This window comes from Triticum dicoccoides, chromosome 5B, assembly GCF_002162155.2.
Source record: "Triticum dicoccoides isolate Atlit2015 ecotype Zavitan chromosome 5B, WEW_v2.0, whole genome shotgun sequence".
In the NCBI taxonomy this organism is placed as follows: Eukaryota; Viridiplantae; Streptophyta; class Magnoliopsida; order Poales; family Poaceae; genus Triticum; species Triticum dicoccoides.
In genome coordinates this window covers 159431648-159450979 of record NC_041389.1, presented here as the reverse complement: position 1 = coordinate 159450979, position 19332 = coordinate 159431648, and positions in this window count along the sequence as shown.

Below are 19332 nucleotides of genomic sequence, written 5' to 3'. Positions count from 1 at the left end.
GCTCAACATGATCATCCGGAAACAGACGATCTCGCGGAGCTTATGGACCGTAGGGGCTAGGATGAGGTCTTGGACCAACAGACGGTGGCCTGCAGGGACCGCGAGGTGGGGTGATGCCTCCTACATCACGCCAACCCATCACGTCTGGCAGAGCAGATCTCACAGGATAGAGATCGCGCATATCTAAATATCCAGCTTGCACCGCCGGTGCGAACCGAGTCAAAGTGGCCAAGTGGTCAGCATGGGTATTGAAGAGCTCTAACCTCAAGGCCCGATTTTCACGGTCCTTATCCTCGAGCATCTCTGCAGTGGTGCGAGTCCGTGAATCCTCCTGGGTGGGGTCAGCATAGATAGCCTGGAGATACCCTTGTGCTCCCGGAAGTGATCCTGGCACATACCGGAAATCAGAGTCCCGAAATAGACCAGATCTGACTCGCATAATGGTCATCATAGAGTAGGCGGCGTCTTGCACAGCCATCTCAATAGTAACCCCGAGTCCATAGGAGCAGTGAAGGGGCTCGGTGGATCCGGGATAAGATGGAAATATCCGGACAGTGCAGAGATACTGGCTTTGATTAAAGTCCCGAAATTGCTCTTCGACCGTGTACTCAGGATACTAGCGGTATCCAGCCTCAGTCATTACCCTGACCAACTTGGCAGTATGGCCGGGTACATCTAGGCATCGAGTCAGGCGAACCACTTGATTGAGGTCGCGATTGGCCATCTGAAAGCACAATCATAATGCAAAGGCATTAGAATTTCTAGCAAAATTTCCGCAGCATAACAGCTGTAAATGCTCAAGAAGGATTTTGAGACATTTGACAAAGGATTACATACACACTCAACATCATCATATCAAAGTTCTGAGACCATCCTAGCAACATAATATGGTAGGAGAACTGAACTAGGCTTGTATCCATCATACCTATAAGGTACTACTGATTAGTAACACGTGATCCTGATAGAGAGAATAGGTCCTAATTCCTTAACCCCCGGTGGAAGAATGCACTGACTCAGATCAGAATGTCATAAGATAGAGGAGTAAAAAGAGCCTTACATTCCAACCCGCAAACAATTCCTCTACATATAACTAAAGAATTTCTAGACTCAACATCGACCAGTTTGGCTTGGAGAACCTACAGGCAGTCCGGCTCTGATACCAACGCTGTCAGGACCCCGACTCGATGTCACATCGATCTAGCCGGTAACACCTCATATCACTTTGCGGCCTCACGCACGGTATCCCCATGAGTGTAGCCTTACCTTTGCCCGGGACCGTTTGCGCCTTTTGGCTCACGTATATGATAGTGTCGCTAGCATCCATATGATAAGGAGCCCGGGCTGACATGACTAGTCGTAAACCCAAAGTGGCACAGACTTACAGGGACAGTCATCCATGACCCAGCTTCGAACGTGTCGGTCATCAGCAAGTGGGTCCGGGCTATAGCACTGGGCTAGCAGGACTCCGGTAAACCGGGCTGTAGCGGGCTAACAGGACTCCGGTACTCAAAGCGTGACATTTCCCCGAAGGGACAGACACAGGAACAAAGAAGACACATGCCGGCCAGCCTAAGTGTTCCAGAGCAGTAGCAAGCTACCATGGCTCAGCGGTAACACTAGGAGACATTTCCCGGTAAGAGAGGCTACTAAAGATAAACAACTAGATAGTCAGATCCCACACATACCAAGCATTTCAATCATACACACAATATGCTCGATATGTGCAAATACAACGAAGCATCACAACATGACTCTACGAAACAAGTACTTTATTTAAGGCTCAGGGAGCCATACATAACATACACAAAGGTACGGGTCTCACGACCCAACATACAAGTCATACAGTCATACAAACCAGCAGCGGAAGTAACTTGTCTGAGTACAGACAACTAGTAAAATAAAAGAGGCTTGGAAAGCCTAACTATACTACGTGGTCCTTCACAAGCTCAGGGTCACCACCTGGGCCTTTATCCTACTCGTTGATGTCAACGTCTACATAGAACCCATCAGAAGGGGTTGCAGCGTCTTCTGTAAAAATGTAAATTATAGCAACATGAGTACAAAGGTACTCAGCAAGACTTACATCAGATCCTACATACATGCATATTATCAAGAAGGGTTGGTGGAGTTATTGCAGCAAGCCAGCTTTGACTCTTGGCTAGACTATCCTACGATACTTCAACGTGAAATGGTTTTGCGCACACGAGTCCACTACTCACCACTTCAATACACTACCGAGGATCCGCCTCCGTCTTCCTACGGAAGAGCCATCCTCGGCACTCACACTTATCTTGAGGCTTTTAGCAGTTTCCATTTACTTGTCTATGAACTGTATAGGCAACCAAGTAGTCCTTTACCGCGGACGCGGCTATTCGAATAGATCATGATAACCCTGCAGGGGTGTACTTCTTCATACATGTTTCCACCACTTAGCGTCTGCACACGACATGTGCTCGGCAGACTTCAAGCGAAAGCCAACGTGGGTGTAGACCACGACCTACCTAAACACTTAAGCCTCTAGTCCAGGTTTATCGCCTATTCAGGTTCCATCCGCAGGGAGTCCGGCCGAGGTTTCCCATACGGCCCCGAACGATGTGAACAGGGTTCCCGAGATACCTAACGGGTATTCGGTACACCCGGCCACGTACCTACCGCATCACAGCCCACCCCTACGGTCAGCGCTGTCCACGGCCTCCAGTAGACTACAAACACCAGAAACTACGTGCAACTCCTGGACAGAGGGCTAGGGTGAGTAAGAAGTCGAGCGGGGTCATATTTCAGGGCCCAATGCATGGTAGTAGCTGTATCTTAAATCACACATACAGATCTCAGTGCTTAAGGTCGGCTTCAATGAAACAACCCACCATGTACTCCTACATGGCCTCTCATCGATACCTTTACCAAATCGTGTTCACCACACCACTCTCATTGCCGACATAATCATTTTACTCTAGCCCATCACCCAGATGAACCAGACCTGACACGACTCTAAGCATAGCAGGCATAGCAAGGTAGGAACAACACATACATATGGCTCAATCAACTCCTACACATGCTAGTGGGTTTCATCTAGTTACTGTGGCAATGACAGGTCATGCAGAGGAAATGGGTTCAACTACCGTAGCACACAGCAGTTTAAAACGCGTTTTCTTAATGCAGTAAAAGAGAGCAGGAGCGAGAACATGGGATTGTATCGATATGATCAAATGGTTGGTTGCTTGCCTGATGGTTCGATGCACTGATACGGTTCTTCGTTAGGGTAATCACGGTACTCCTCGGAGGCAGAACCTGTCGCAAAGGACACCGATACACAACCATCACCAAACAATGTGCAACAATATGATGCATGCATGAAACATGGCAATATGAGTGTGTTGGGCTAATGCAACTAAAACCAGAAGGGTTTGAACAAATTTGAATCAAAGATTCAAATTTCAAACTCAAACATGGCCTTTTAAAGTGCTTTTCCTTGTTCTGCTTAAAACATCAATTTAACTTGTTTGATCATGCATGAAAATAGTACAGATGGATAGATTGGATTTTTCTGATTATTTTTCATATATAATTTGTCTGATTTGGAGTTACAGAATAAAAGTTATGAATTTTTGAAGTTTAAATAATATTCTGGAATTTCCTGATTTAAATTAAATCCAGAAATATAAATATTGCGCCAGCATGACGTCAGCATGACGTCAGTGGTCAACTGCGGTTGGCTGGGGTCAAACCTGACGTGTGGGGTCCACACGTGAGTGACAGGGGGGTTAAACAGGGTTAGTTTAATCCTAATTAGGAATTAGTGGCACTGGGGCCCACTGGTCAGTGTCAGGGGGGGTAGTTAGTTTAACTAATTCGGTTAGTGCTAATCCTAATTAGCTAACAGGGCTGGGCCCACCAGTCAGGGACACAGGGGGGTCCTGCCGTGGTCAAGGTGGGTCAAACCCACCGGCGACATGACGCCGGCGAGGCCCGAGACGGCGGCGCGATGCGGAAACGCGCTACAGGGCACGGGCGAGGCCGTGCTTGGGCTCGTTGGAGAGCCCTTGCTCCCGCGCGTCGAACGGTGGTGGTGGCCGCGCCTGAGGTGGCCGGTACCGACGACGGCGAGCTCGCGAGCGGCGGCCGGAGTTCGGCCAACGGCGGGTTAGGCGATGCAGGGCGCTAGGGGAGGCGTTGGTGCGGGCTACGTGCTCCTGGTGAGGTGTGGAGCACGTTGGTGTGCTCGGCTTCGAGCTACAACGGCTCCAGCCACGGCGGCAACGAGGCACGGCAGCGGCGAGCTTCGGAGCTCAAGGGGGCGGCAGCTACAGGATGCTAGGGATGACGGGGCAAGGGGGAATCTGGTCAGTGGCTCACCGCGGAGCTGCAGGGATGGTTAGCGGGCTCGGGGACAGCCGGAGTGCAGCGAATCGACGGCGATGATCTCCGGTGGCCGAGGAGGGGAACGGCGACGTGGGCGGCGATGCAGGGCTTCCCGAGGGGCTTGGCTTGGTGGGGAGGAAGAGGGGGTCGAGGCGGAGCTCCTGAGCTCAACGGAGGGGCGAGGGGTGGCCGGAGACGGCTGCTATGGCGAACGGCGGCGATGGTGGTGTTCGGCCGTGAGAGAGAGAGCGAGGGAGAGGAGGGAAGAACCGCGGGAGAGTGAGAGAGAGCAGGGGGGAGGGCGTGGCGTCGTCCGGGGCATCGAGACGAGGAGGGGAGGGCAGGCAGGCAGGCGAGCAGGTGGCGTGGCGCGGTGGCGCACGCGCGCGCCGGCCACACTCCCCTCCCTCTGTCGAGGACGAAGACGACAGAGGAGGGAGGCGGGCTGGGCCGCCTGCTGGCTGGGCCGGCCAGCTGGCTGGGCTGCACAGGGAGGAGCCCAGGTAAGCTCCTCCTTTTATTTATTTTTCTTTTTCTAATTTCTGACATTTGTTTTGATTTAAATAAAATATTAAATCATTTATTTACCTTATGCCAATTTTTGCAGGGGCTAGATATATTATTCCAGAGCTACTTTATAATTGGCATAATATTTGGGCATATATTAATATATATAACTAATATATTTCCAATGCAAATATTTATGCATTAATTCCAAATGCCCAAAATAAATACCTATGAGCTCTTAAAAATATTGGTTTGATTTTTATCTCTGTCCAATATTTTCAGAGAGCAACATGAGCATTTTCTTGGACCTTTTTGGAGAAATTTTTACTTGGATCATTTTCAAAAATGATTCTGAGGGTTTCACAAATCCCCATTTCAAATTAAATGGCAAATTAAACATGATGCATACACTCTGATGCATGACTAGCTAGGGTGTGACACTTACATACTACTTTGCTACTAAATACTCTGCTACAGATATTAAGTCTTTCAGGTGTGGTTGAATTGACAACTCATCTACTAATACTTGAGAAGATTCTTTGGCTCCCCTTGTGTCGAATCGATAAATTTGGGTAGAATACTCTACCATCGAAAACTGTTGTGATGCCTTATACTTGTGGGTTATCAAGACTATTTTCTGGCGCCGTTGCCGGGGTGCATAGCTCTATTCTTTGAGTCACTTGGGATTTATATCTCTTGATCACTATGAGGAACTTCAAAGATGAAAGAACCAAGATTTTCCCCTCAACTATGAGGGGAGGTAAGGAACTGCCATCTAGTTCTGCACTTGATTCATCTTCTGTTATGAGTAAATTTGCGACACCTACACCTGCACCTACTATTGATTCTGATATGTCACATGTTATTGATGATGCCACTTCTACTATGCATGATGCTTATGATGATACTACTTCTATGCTTGATAATACTGTGCCATTAGGTGAATTTCTTGATGAACAACTTGCTAGGGTTAGAGAGAATGAAATTATTGAAGCTGATAATATTGATGAAAGTGATGACAAACATTCTCCCCCTAGATATGAATTGCCAGATGTGCCGAAGGGTTATGTTATGGATGAAGAAACTGGTAGAGACCTTTTGTAACGACCCAAGACCGACGCTCCAGATTCCTTCCATGTATTCCGAGTTTCGCCGTGTGTTTCAATTGCTTTGTTGCATCCATCATGTCATCTCTTGCATTGCATCATGTCATCATGCCATCATATCCTTAATTTTTTATAACTATTTTAAATAAATTGATGGATATTTGATCCATTAAATCGAGGGAAAGGTGACTTCTCTTTATAACATATCCTCCCAATATTAGGGAGCTATAATAAATATTCCATTAATTTGGAATTCACCATAACACACTTGCACAATATTCCATGCCTTTGTTATCTCAATTCTTGGTCTCCAACTTTTCCCATAAATTCTTTCATCACTTTCCGGAGCTCCATCAAAAATCTCAACATTTTGGCCACTCCTAAACCTTGTCCTAGTTCAAACCATTTGAATTAAATTCAAATGAGTTTGAATTTAAATATTGCATTCGTGCCAACTAATATTTCCTTGGGTCAAGCTTATTTTTATGAGCCCAGAAAAATTGTCCTCGTGCACAAATTCCTTTCCCTAACCCCTCTTCCTTTTGCTTCTCTCTAATGCTTTTCTGCTAAAGAACATTAGAGGGAGAGAGAGGAGAGCCATCCCAACTGGGCCTCCCAGGTACCGCAGCTCGGCCCAGCCATCCACGCAGCCAGACCGGCCCATCTACGCCTAAGCCCAACCGCACCCCTACTAATCCTAGCCCGACCGCGCTCGATCCCCATCTCTCCCTTCGTTCTCCTCCTGCGCCGCCACACCCACGCGCTGCGCCCTCGTCCCGATCCCCTCGCGCCTCTGTTGCTCCGCCGCCCTGCATCATCTCGTTAGACCGCGCCGCCCCGTCCAATTCCTCACCGACAACCTCCCGCTCTGGTTCCACCTTCCATGACCGCGCCGCCGTCCTCCCAGCGCCGCCTCGAGCTCGTCATCCCAGTCCCCGCACTCTCCAGACACCGGTGTCGGCGACCTCCACTGCCTCCTCGCCAGGGTCCCGGCGCCCGCGTCGGACCCCTCCATTCGCCTCATCGACCCTTCTTTGCGTCGCCGCCTCGCCATGGAGCCGCGCCCGTTCGCCTTCTCCCCCAATCCGCGCGGACGTCCTGCGCCACGTCCGTGCGTCGACGTCCTCTGCATCGAAGCGCTGCTTCGGTTGCAGAGAAGGACGATGTCAGCAACCTTGGCACGAGAGCAGAGCAAGCGGAAGCGCACGAGGCCAAGGCTACGACTCGTGGGCCGGCTGCTAGGCCCACTCGCGTCCGTCAACTTCCCCAGTGGCTTGCAGGCCCAAACTGGGCCCGTTGAGGTTGTACGTTGGTATATTACTGTTGGCGTGGGTTGCGTGTGGATCGGGACGGATCTGGTGGCTTCGGCCGAACCTCGCGGTCGTGCGAGCTTGTGTAGCCAACAATGGCGAATTCCTCTTCCTGATTCGAATATATACTACTGGTGGCTTACATCTGGCATCAGAGCCGTTCAATCCGGGAGCTGCCCCGCCACCCCCACCGCACCAGATTCTGCGAAATTCGCCGGCGGGAGGCCATGGAGAAGCTGTCGGCGGAGGGCCGCAACATCCATGATTTCGTCAAGGCGGCCATTGTCGGTGTACTAGAGTAGGGGTACCCTAGTATCCCGAACTTGTGCACGGGCAGTCGCAGCACCCCGCGGCAAGGCTTGCCGGGTGACCGCCAAGGTCCTCCATGGTTCCTTTGGAGCCATTCAAGAACAAAGTATTCAAGCCAAGGAGACAAGGCCCCGGCAAGAGGAGCTTGCCGAGAAGGCCAACCAAGGCATCTCAAGGAACTTGCCGCGACGCGCCACGCGTCCCGGCAAGGCCCGGTGAGCGACAAGCTTCCGGGCGCAACAAGATGACGACCGCGGCAAGGCGCTTGCCGCGACAAGCGACCACTCTGTACCCACGCTCTAGCACATCCACCAACGCGTCACCCTGGGGCCTTTCCAGGCGCGCGTGGCAGGAAGCTGTGCAGCCAGCGGTGCGCGGTGGCAAGCGGCGCTGACAAGATTGCCATCGTGGCAAGCGGTGGCGCCCCTGACGGTCCCTTTATGCACTGTTTGGGCGAGCAGACGGGCATTTAATGCCTTTGTCCCCTGCCGTCAGGGTTAGGTAGGATACAGTGTACAAGTAGTTGTACCAACCGCAATTCCCTTTCCATTTTTACCCTTGTATACGTTGCCACCTGTCGGTGACCCCTTGAGCATATAAAAGGAGGCCCATGCGCAACGTAGGGGGGGTTCGAGGGGTTCGAGGGGTTCGAAAGGCTCGAAGCCAGAAACACACTCACGCTCGGTCTCGTTAGCAACTAGGGTGTACTGTAGCACTCAGCGCTCCCGAGCAAGAACTCAATACAATCAGACAAGCAGTAGTAGGAGTATCTTCTCTCCGGAGAGATCCGAAGCTGGGTAAACTGCTCGTGTGCTTCGCCTCGATCTGCCCTTCGTGCGATCTCCGCCCCCCGCCGAACCGAAAGGGGCTCGGTCCGCCGGTCCCATAGGTGTTCGTGGATCAGCTTCCCCGACATCTTTGGCACGCCAGGTAGGGGGCGTCGAGATTGTGTGAACCTGATACGGCGTTCGCACGAGCTAGATCTTCATTTTCTTTATCGACATGCCACCGAAGAAGAAGGCTTCGGAGGCAGCTGTTTCGGCCACGTCGATCCCACCACCACCGGAACAAACGGGTGGTGGGGTAGACGCCGGCGGAAGGATGGGCGTCGACGAGGGAGCTCACGGTGCTGCCAGGTCCAAGGACATGGCTGCGCACACCTCGGCGTCCGTACGTGCACCGCGCCCATCTCAGGAGGCGCAGGACCGACAGCGTCATGGTATTCGCAGTACCATACGTTCGTTGGATCAAGATCGAGCTGGTGGATCTCGGGGAGTTCAAGACCAGCACGCACGCCAACATGCTGGCACGAGCGAGGCATGGTCGCCTGGCCGGGATACTACTCCTTCTAACATAGTTAGAAGTCTGAGCATATCCCGCTCCTCGCACCGTTCGCCACTGCCGCCCACCACTCAAGCAGAAGCTTTGGCGCGAGCTCAACTGCTCCTGGATTACCCTCCAACGGCAGACAAGGCCGACGAATGGAGGGCCACCATTCAGAGTCTCATCAGCTTCGCCAACGGTGACACTCCGCGGCAGCCGAGTACATCGCTGCCGCAGCAGGACTGCCAGGTGCGAGCCGATGGCGACGAAACCGGTGGGGGTGCGACTACCATGCACTCTCCACCCCGAAGGCCAAGATTGCCGACTCGCCGGATCCACCTCGACAGCGACTCCACCGCGTCATCGGATCCACGAGCTCGTCGCGATCAGCGCCAAGTTCTGCACGAACGACAGCAAGAGGACGCTCGTACTTGCATCGAGCGCCGAAGAGAAGAGCGGCGTCAATCCGACCAGCGCGCTGGGCCCTCTGTCGACATGCAAGCGCCAGGGGAACCAGGCGACTTGCTGTACGTGGTAGGTTGCCCTGCGTTCACTCTGAGCTGCGGCAAGTCCAGTGGCCCAGCAAGAAGAATTTCAAGCCAGATGTACCAGAGAAGTACGATGGCAAGTCGCATCCGTCGGAGTTCCTCAGCATCTACACCATCACGGTGCAAGCTGCCGGGGGGCGGGACGACAAGATCCTTGCCAACTACTTCCCGCTGGTACTCAAGCCCAATGTCAGATCCTGGCTCATGCACTTGCCGGACAACTCCATATCCTCTTGGGCAGATCTATGCCATCAGTTTGTCGGCGCCTTTACAGGCGGCCACAAACCTCATGGCCAAGAGAGCGACCTTCATCTGCTCGCCCAGAAGGAAGGAGAGCCCCTGCGCAAGTACATTCAGAGATTCAGCCGTGTACAACACAACATCCCAGATATCCACCCAGCCGCGGTAATCAGCGCGTTCCATCAGAACGTGCGAAAACCGCAGGATGCGGGAGGAGATGGCGATGTGCAAAATCAGAGACGTTAGTGAGCTATATGCCCTGGCCGACAAGTGTGCACGTGCTGAGGAAGGGAGGAAACTCCCCGGAGAGAATACAGTAGCAGGAGGATCTGATAGCGAGGATGCTGCCCCGGCAAAGAAAAACCGGCGGCGGAACAACAGGAAGAAGAAAGGCAAAGATGTGTTAGTCATCGAGCAGTCTGGCAACGGAGGTGGCGCCAAGAAAGCCAAAGCTGGTACCTCCAGCGAGGAGGCTGTGGCGGTCACCGACAAGCAAGACGGCACCAACAAGCAGTATTGCAAGATCCACCGCACCAAGGGCCATGACCTCCAGAGCTGCAAGAAGGTCGAGCAGCTTGTTGAGCAGCAAAAGGCTGAATACGAGCGACACGACAAGGAGAAGGCCCAGGAAGGTGCTGGAGGAGCCAGCAAGAAATGCCCCGGCGGAGGAGGACGCCGCGGCAAGGCCAAGCAGCAGCAAGGAGACAGACCTCCCCGCGGCCGCGACAAGGATGAAGATGACGACGACGACGAAGATATGGATGATGACGAGGCCGATGAGCAGGAGTTCCAGAAAGCCATAGAGGTCCTGTGCGTTGACGGCGGTGCTTCTCTGCATACTTCACACCGCCAGCTCAAGCAATGGGTGCGGAAAGTTAATGCGGCAGAGCCACCCATCGAGTCACGTAGGCCCCTGAAATGGTCCAGCACGCCTATCATCTTTGATATTGAGGACCACCCTGATCGCATAACTGCGGTCGGGTGCTTGCCGATGTTGGTTTCACCAACTATCCACAACCTCAAGGTCACTAAGATGCTAGTAGACGGCGGGGCCGGCTTGAACCTGATCTCCTCCGCGGTACTCCAGAAGCTCCAGATCCCTGACAGTGAGCTCGAAGAGACCGACACATTCCAAGGAATCAATCCGGGAAGGAGCAAGCCGAAGGGAAATATCACGTTGCCAGTGACATTTGGCAGCAAGTTGAACTTTAGGACTGAGAGGGTCACTTTTGACGTTGCTGACTTTCCATTGCCTTACAATGGGATACTCGGCCGTCCAGCACTCGCCAAATTCATGGCAGCCTCTCACTATGTATACAACATGCTGAAGGATGCCAGGCCCGATAAGTGTCATCTCTGTCCCTGGCGACAAGAAGGATGCTCTTATCTGCGCCGACAAGATCTACCGGGAAGCAGCAGCCGCAACAGATCGCAAGTCACTTGCCGTTGAAGCTCCCGGGGGGAAGAAGAAGACCAAGTCCGGCAAGAGTTCTGATGCCTACTCAGGCAAATGCACCTCTTCGGAGTGCTGCGCTACCGTCGAGGACGCACCATCGAGCTCCACCGGCAAGTGTAAGAAGACAATGGCAGCTCCACCAGAGACCAAGAAGGTGTCCGCCAAGGAGGACGGCACTGGTGGTACCTTCACCATCAGTGCCACTCTCGACCCTAAATAGGAAAGCGCGCTCATTGCTTTCCTGCGGGCGAATGTCGACGTGTTTGCGTGGAAACCGTATGATATCCCCGGTGTTCCCAGGAAAGTAATCGAGCACCATCTTGCCGTCTGTCCTCATGCGCGGCCCGTCAAGCAGAAAGTCAGGAAACAGGAAGTGGAGCGCCAAGAATTCATCGTAGAAGAAATCAAGAAATTGGAAGCAGCAGGCCTTGTCAGAGGAGTGCTCCATCCTACGTGGTTGGCCAATCCTATAGTCGGGCGCAAGGCTAACGGGAAATGGAGGCTTTGTATCGACTTTACCGATGTCAATAAAGCTTGTCCCAAAGACCCATTTCCCTTGCCGCGTATCGACCAGATTGTTGACTCCACGGCCGGATGTGACTTGCTTTCATTTCTTGATGCATACTCAGGATACCATCAGATCTTCATGGCAGAAGAGGATGAGGAGAAGACCGCATTCATCACCCCGTGTGGCACATACTGCTTCATATGGATGCCTTTCGGTTTAAAGAATGCTGGTTCAACATTTGCAAGAGTAGTCCATGTCGCTTTTGAGCCACAAATACACAGAAATGTGGAAGCCTACATGGATGACATAGTGGTCAAGAGCAAGGACAAGGCAACTCTGATTCAAGATTTAGATGAAACCTTTGCAAATCTGCGCAAGATCAACCTCAAGCTTAACCCCGAGAAGTGTGTGTTTGGAGTCCCCTCCGGCAAGCTTCTCGGGTTCTTCGTGTCTCAGCGGGGAATTGAAGCCAACCCCGACAAGATCAAGGCCATTGAGCAGATTGAAGCACCAAAGCGCGTCAAGGATGTACGAAGACTTGCCGATTGCGTGGCTGCTCTCAGCAGGTTTATCTCTAGGTCTGTTGAGCGCGCCCTGCCGTTTTTCAAAATATTGAAAAAGGTAGGTCCAATGAAATGGAGGCGGAGGCTGCGCTGCAGGACTTGAAGAGATACCTGTCCTCCACTCCAACACTTGTCGCACCTAGGCCACAAGAGAAGTTGCTGCTATACTTAGCGGCAACCAATCAAGTGGTTAGTGCTGCGTTAGTGGCAGAGAGGGAGGCGGATGATGAGCCAGCAACCACGGCAGATGCATCCGACGGCAAGCAGGGGGCTTCACCGACAAGCTCTGGTCCCGACAAAGATGGATCTGCGCAGCCGCGTGAGGAAATGCACAAGAGAATGGTGCAGCGCCCAGTTTACTTTGGCAGTTCCCTTCTGCAGGGGGCTAGGTCAAGGTACTCTGGTGTGCAGAAATTGCTTTTCGGCCTTCTCATGGCCTCGAGAAAGCTGTGCCATTACTTCCAGGCACATGAGATCACAGTTGTCACTCGTTCTCCGCTGAAGAGGATACTGCAAAATCCAGAAGCAACAGGCAGGATTGTCGAGTGGGCACTGGACCTGTCAAGCTTTGGCCTCAAGTTTGAGAGCACTTGAACTATCCAAAGCAGAGCATTGGCAGAGTTCATAGCAGAGTGGACGCCAACACCATATGAAGAAATTCCAGAAACTAGCATCCCTGTCAAGGAAGCAAGCAAAGAGTGGTCGATGTACTTTGATGGTGCCTTCTCGCTGCAAGGCGCCGGTGTGGGTGTGCTACTTGTTGCACCCATCGGAGAGCACCTCAAGTACGTAGTCCAGATGCACTTTCCCAAGGAGCAAGCAACAAACAATACCGCAGAGTATGAAGGTTTGCTTGCCGGTCTCAGGATCGCAGCAGACCATGGGATCAAGAAGCTCATTGTCAGGGGTGACTCATAGCTTGTCGTCCGCCAAGTGATCAAGAATTATCAGAGTCCATTGATGGAAGCTTACGTTGATGAAGTGAGAAAGCTAGAAGAGCACTTTGACGGCCTACAGATGGAACATGTTCCAAGAGCTCAGAACGACATTGCTGATGGCCTGTCAAAGTGCGCCACACTTAAGTTACCTGTGGAACCAGGGATCTTTGTGCTCAAACTGACTCAAACATCTGTAACACCATCAACTGGACAGAGCAAGAAGAGGAAGTTGATTTCTGGTGATTATTTTCCGGCAGAGCTCCTCGAAGCCGCCGCCAAGAAGGTCCCCAAGATCAACACCAAGACTGCTCAGGAGCAGTCTGCTCCGGCAGGCCCCAGGGTCTGTTCTGTTGAAGCAGACGCTCCCGAACAGTTTTGTTCCGGCAAGCTTGCCGGGGAACATCAAGCTCCGGCTGAGCCGCAGGTTCTCGCCGTAGAAGCGGATGTTCCCGCAGCAGCAGATGTGCCTTTAGTCCTTGTTGTCGAGCCGCAAGCTCCAGCATGGGCACAACCAATTGTCCATTTCCATCAAACAGGAGAACTTCCCGAAGAGCAAGAAGAAGCAGAAAAAGTAGCCCAGCAGTCAAGTATGTACAAGTTTGTCAACAACACACTGTACAGAAGAAGACTCAACAGTGTGAAATTGAAGTGTATTCGCCGGGAAGACGGACAACAGCTGTTGGCAGAGATACATGGAGGCATATGTGGTCACCACATTGGCACAAGAGCACTTGCCGGCAAAGCGTTCCAGCAAGGTTTCTTTTGGCCGACAGCCCTCCAAGATGCAACTGCACAAGTAACCAAGTGTGAAGCGTGCCAGTTCCATTCCAAGCAGATACACCAGCCAGCTCAAGCTCTCCAGACGATCCCTTTATCCTGGCCATTTTCGGTCTGGGGGCTCGACATCCTCGGCCCCTTCCCCCGAGCTGTCGGGGGCTTTGAGTACTTGTACGTTGCAATCGACAAGTTCACAAAGTGGCCGGAAGTAGAACCAGTGAGGAAGGTGACATCACAGTTAGCAGTCAAGTTCTTCAGGTCGATTGTTTGCCGTTTCAGGATCCCTAACAGGATCATCATCGACAACGGCACACAATTCACGAGCCGCACCTTCATGTAGTACGTCCAAGATCTTGGCGCCAAGGTCTGCTTCGCTTCTGTTGCTCATCTGAGAAGCAACGGTCAAGCGGAGAGGGCAAATGCTGAAGTGCTGCGCGGGCTCAAGACCAGGACTTTCGACAGGCTGCACAAGTGCGGAAAGAACTGCATTGAGGAGCTGCCGGTGGTACTTTGGTCAATCAGGCCGACGCCAAATCGAGCCACTGGCCAGACACCTTTCACTCTAGTCTACGGAGCAGAGGCAGTTCTCCCCACGGAACTCGTATACGGGTCACCTCGAGTGCTCGCTTATGATGAGCTTGAGCAAGAGCAGCTGCGACAAGATGACCCGCTGCTCCTTGAGGAGGACCGTCTTCAGGCTGTTGTACGAGCTGCTCGATACCAGCAAGCTTTGCGCCGCTACCATATCCGCAAAGTTAATGCCAGAAGTTTCGAGGAAGGAGACCTTGTTCTTCGGCACGTTCAGTCCGCCAAGAATTCCAACAAGTTGACGCAGAAGTGGGAAGGCCTTTACCGGCTGAAACGAGTCACTAGTCCCGGCGCTGTCCGCCTTGAGACCGAAGATGGCATTCCGGTGAGCAACTCCTGGAACATTGAGCATCTTCGTAAGTTTTACCCGTAGGGCACGGTTGCCGGAACCTGTTCCGGCAACCACCTTTTGTACAAGTCTTGCCGATGTTGCATGTAATCCTTCGTACAAAGCCGGGCGCAGACCCCGTGCATAAATAAAGCTCATGTGCTCTGCACATCTTGTCAATTTCATGCATTCTATTTTTTGCATCCATTATCTAACACTTTGTGCAGCGCCTACCCCCGGTAAGCAATAACGAGCCGTAAGGCTCCATATCTTTATTTTCTCTTCTTTCTTTTTCTCAAAGAAGGGAAGGTTCCCTCGCCCACAAGTTTGCTGGGGGGAAAGGAGAAGATAATGGTGTGGACCAGGCGTCGTTCAAGAAAGTTTCACCTTATCGGGAAGCAAACAATAGAAAAGCTAAGTTGCTAAAGTTTGAGCAATCAGTTTTAAATTTTTTTTAGGTTATCTTCCTCGAACGACCGTGCTTTGTATGGAAAACCTGTGCGCGGAGGAACCAACTCGTAGCTGGTTGCGCCCTTACTTTGTTTCGAGTCCGCTCAACAACTTAAGTGAGCTGCGACTAGTTGCGACAAGGTTTCTTGTCGGTAGCGGCACTGCCAGCAGGCTGCTGACGTTCCGCACTCAGCGCTCGCGGCTAAGGCGCCTGCGCCGACAAATTCCCTAAAAGCGTAGGGCAAAAACATACAAAGGAAGGAATCAAGTAAAGGAAATAACATAGCAACCACTACCCAAAATAGAGTTATATTACAAGATAGCTTGTCGCAGCTCTAACAGATTGTTCTCATAACATGAACAGCAGCGACAAGAGAAAGAGAAAACGGGCGGCCTAATCTACGCGATCGCCCTCAACCCTCTTGATCCCGCTCACCTTGTCCACAATGGGTGTGACAAGGGTTTTGAGCGCTTCCAGATCAGCATCCGGCGGCAAGGACCTGAGGACGTTGGTGAGGTTGAGGCCTGGGTTGCGGAAGGCCACCTTCACCAGCACCTTTTGGAGAGCTCCCGCGCAGATCTTGCGCGACTCGTCGGCCAGCTGCTTTGGGATCCTCTCCCGGAGTCGCTGAAGGGCCGTCGACACACCTTTGAAGAACAAGCTGAGCTTGGCGCTGGGTTGGAGGTGCTCATCAGAGGGATACCCAAGGTCCTCCATCCCCAACTGCGCCAGCTCCCCGTCGATGGTGGCGGCAACATCCACGAGACCCTCCGTCCAGTGCTCCACATTCTCCCTGAAGATGTTCTGGGCGGCGGCAGCAATCGCCAGCAGCGCCTCGTCGGCCTTGATCTTCCCCTTCAAGGCCACCTCCCGCTCCCTGGCGCCATCCAGCGTCTGGGTCAAGGTGGCCAGCTTCAGCTCAAGATCAGCATTGGAGTCCTTGGCGGCGCTAAGCTCCTTGCTCCTCTCGGCGAGATGGCCCTGCAGCTCGCCGTGAGCGGCGGCGTCCTTCTCGCGCTCAAGCTTGAGCGCGGAAAACTCCTCGCCGCTCGCCTTGAGGTCGGCCTCCAGCTGCGCCACTTTCGTCTCCAGCTCCTTCTTGGCGGCCTCGACAGCTGCGGCAACATACTTTGCTTCCTTGAGAGCCCCGCCAAATGTTTGCTCGCGCGCGGCAAGCTCCTCCTCGTGGCTGTCGAGGTTGACCTTCCGTTGCGCCAGCTCGCCTTCCTACGCAAATAGCTTCTCGGCAGCAAGCCGCTATTGCTCTTCAGCTTCCGCCTTCTTGAGGAGGAAGGCTTTCCGCTCCTCGACGAGTTGCTCCCGCTCCTCTGCCAAGGACCGGAGAGCTTCCTGCCTCAGACACCGGAGCTCCTCCGCACGCTTCTCGATGTCCACTCCCGCCTTCGCGACAAGCGCTTCTCGCGATTCCAGCTTGGCTTGTTGGGCGCGGTAGAGCGACATCAGCCTCCGCAGCAGCCGCTCTTCCTCAGGCTCGCCGCTGCTGCTACTTGGCGCGTCGACCAGCGTCAGCCCAGCGGAGGCGAGCACCTCTCCATCCAGGATTTCTCCTTCGACCGGCGCCCTGGAGCTTGACGCCCAGGGGAGCTTGATGAAGATGCCATCGCCGGCCTTCAAGTAGGCGCCGGGCTAGGGCTCTTCGGAGCCTGGCGCTATAGCGGCGGCAGAGGGATCGGCGGTCGGCGTAGCCCCTGGCACTCCTGCGGCCTCAGGGCCGTCAGTGCGACCGCCGGACCCCTCGCCAGCTTCTGCGGAGGCAGCTTTGGCGGCCTCTTCGCCGGCGGGATCATCAGTGCTGGCTTCTTCTTCAGTGGCAACGGCGTCGTCGGCATTGCCACGCGCGTTCTCCTCGCCGGCGACCTCGGTTTCCATCGGCTCCGTGGCAGATGGATCTGACAACCGGAAAAGGGAGAAAAGTCAAGCAAATATTCAAAAAGAAAATCAGAAGAAGAAAAACCCAAGGGAAGTTTTTCAGGCAAGAAGACTACCTGTGCTAGGATCTACAGTCGTGGTCTCAACCACCGGAGGGTCGCTGGTGTTGTCCCTTGCCGGAGAACTGTCCGTTGCCGGAGATTTCTCCCTTGCCGGAGAACGCTCCCTTGCCATGGAATCCTCCCTTGGCGGTGTGGTCGAAGCAGATGGCACGTCGGGAGCGGCTCCCGGGCCCTCCTGGTGAGGCTGCTCTGCTCCTACACAAAAACAATAATCAGATGTCAGCAAATAAAGAGCACCCATGCGCGCCTAACAGCAGGAAGTAAACCATATACTTACGCTGGGGGCTGCTTTGGGGAATGATTGCCGGGTCCGGCAAAATGGTCTTGGACATGTCCCCTCCTGTCACGGTGGGTTCGTCCTCGATGACAATCACCGGGGCCTTGGCTCTCTTTGCCGCTCTCTGGGCCAGCGTCCTGAAAAGGAATGGGTTCAGAGTGAAGCAAATCAGATACAAGACAAAACAGCAAGAATTGAAGAACTATAAGTACAGCAGAGAATCTTACTCTTCTTCTTCCTCGTCGAAGCTGAGCGCGGAGAGATCGAAGTCCAGCTCGCCTCCGGCACGACGAGGCGGAGGAGTAGGTTCCCTTAGCCGCTTGGCAGGGGCAGAAGCAGCGGACCGAGAAGACCCCGCTCCAGTTGCCGCAACGGCGTGAGGTGCTCCCGCGGCAACAATGCTTGCCGCGGTGGAGCGTTTCACGCGGCGTGGCGGCTGTTGACTCGTCTGCCGCCCCGCTACGTCCCTGGCCTTGCGGAGACGCCTTCTTGGTGGAGCTGGGGGCTCCACTTGCAGCGGGCTGTCTGGAGGTGGAGAAGAGGTGGAGCCGATCCTCAACGAGTCGCTCGCGCCCTCGGCGGGCTCGCTCGACTCAGCTTCAGGCCCGGCAAGCTCCTCCTCGCCGGCAAGCTCTTCCTCGCCGGCAAAGTCCTCTCGCTCGGCAAGACTTGCTGCCTCTGCTGCCTCCGCCTCCTCCAAAGTGAATCCAAACACCCCGCGGCTGCGGCTGCCGCCGCCTCTTCAAGCCTAGTGGCGATGCGCTGCATCTCGTCGTTGATGGTGTCGCGAGTAAGGCTCTTCTGTTCATCGGCGCGGACTGGCACTTCTACCAAGCCGTCAAAGAACTCCCGCACGACGTCGTCTGCAGGCTCTTGCCAAGTGGGGACAATTCCATGTGAGTCGCACAGCGGCATCATTGCACGGATGCGGTCGAGCGAGGAGTTGTTGCCCAGTGGAATGACACTCCTCGGCAACTTAAATGCTCCGGGATGTTCAGGATCGTGCTTGAACAGCTCTAGGAGCATCGCGTCCAATTCCAAGACAATGAAGTTGAAGTTGAGGCCCGGGCGTAGCCTCATGATATCTGCCACGTTCTGAAACTCCCAGGCGGGTCTCCTCCTCTCCTGCAGGGGGGCGATGCGGCGGCGAAGGAAATCTGCGCCAACGGCGCCTACAGTGAGCCCGGCAAGCCTGAGGCGTAGGATCCGGGTGACGGCAATCTTCAGCCTAGCGTCTTCCGGGGCCACGTGGCTCCAATCGTTGCCGCGCACTCCTGGGGCTTGGTGCTGAGCAGTAAATGGCTGCGGGTTCTCCTCGACAATCCAACACCAGTCTGCTCTCCACTCATCCCACTTGCTGCGGAGCTCTCCCTCCAGATAAGTTTCCTTCTTGCCGAGTCTCGAGATCCAGGCGATTCCGCTAGATAAAGGCTCTCCTCTCTCAACTCGGGGTATAAAGAAGTGACGAAAAAGGGCTACATTTGGATAGACTCCGACAAAGTTTTCGCAGAGATGTGCAAAAACTGCCATGGTAAGAACAGCATTGGGGGTGAAGTCAAGAAGGTGGAGCCCATAGGTGTTCATAATATCCCAGAAAAATTCAGAGAAAGGCGGGCAGAGCCCGCAGTAGAAGAACAACCCGAAGAAAGGGTATCCGTTCGGAGCCAGTTCCGAGGCGGCGGCTGAGAGTACCTTCGTGCGCGGATGCGCTCGCGTCTCCGTCGACCGGAAG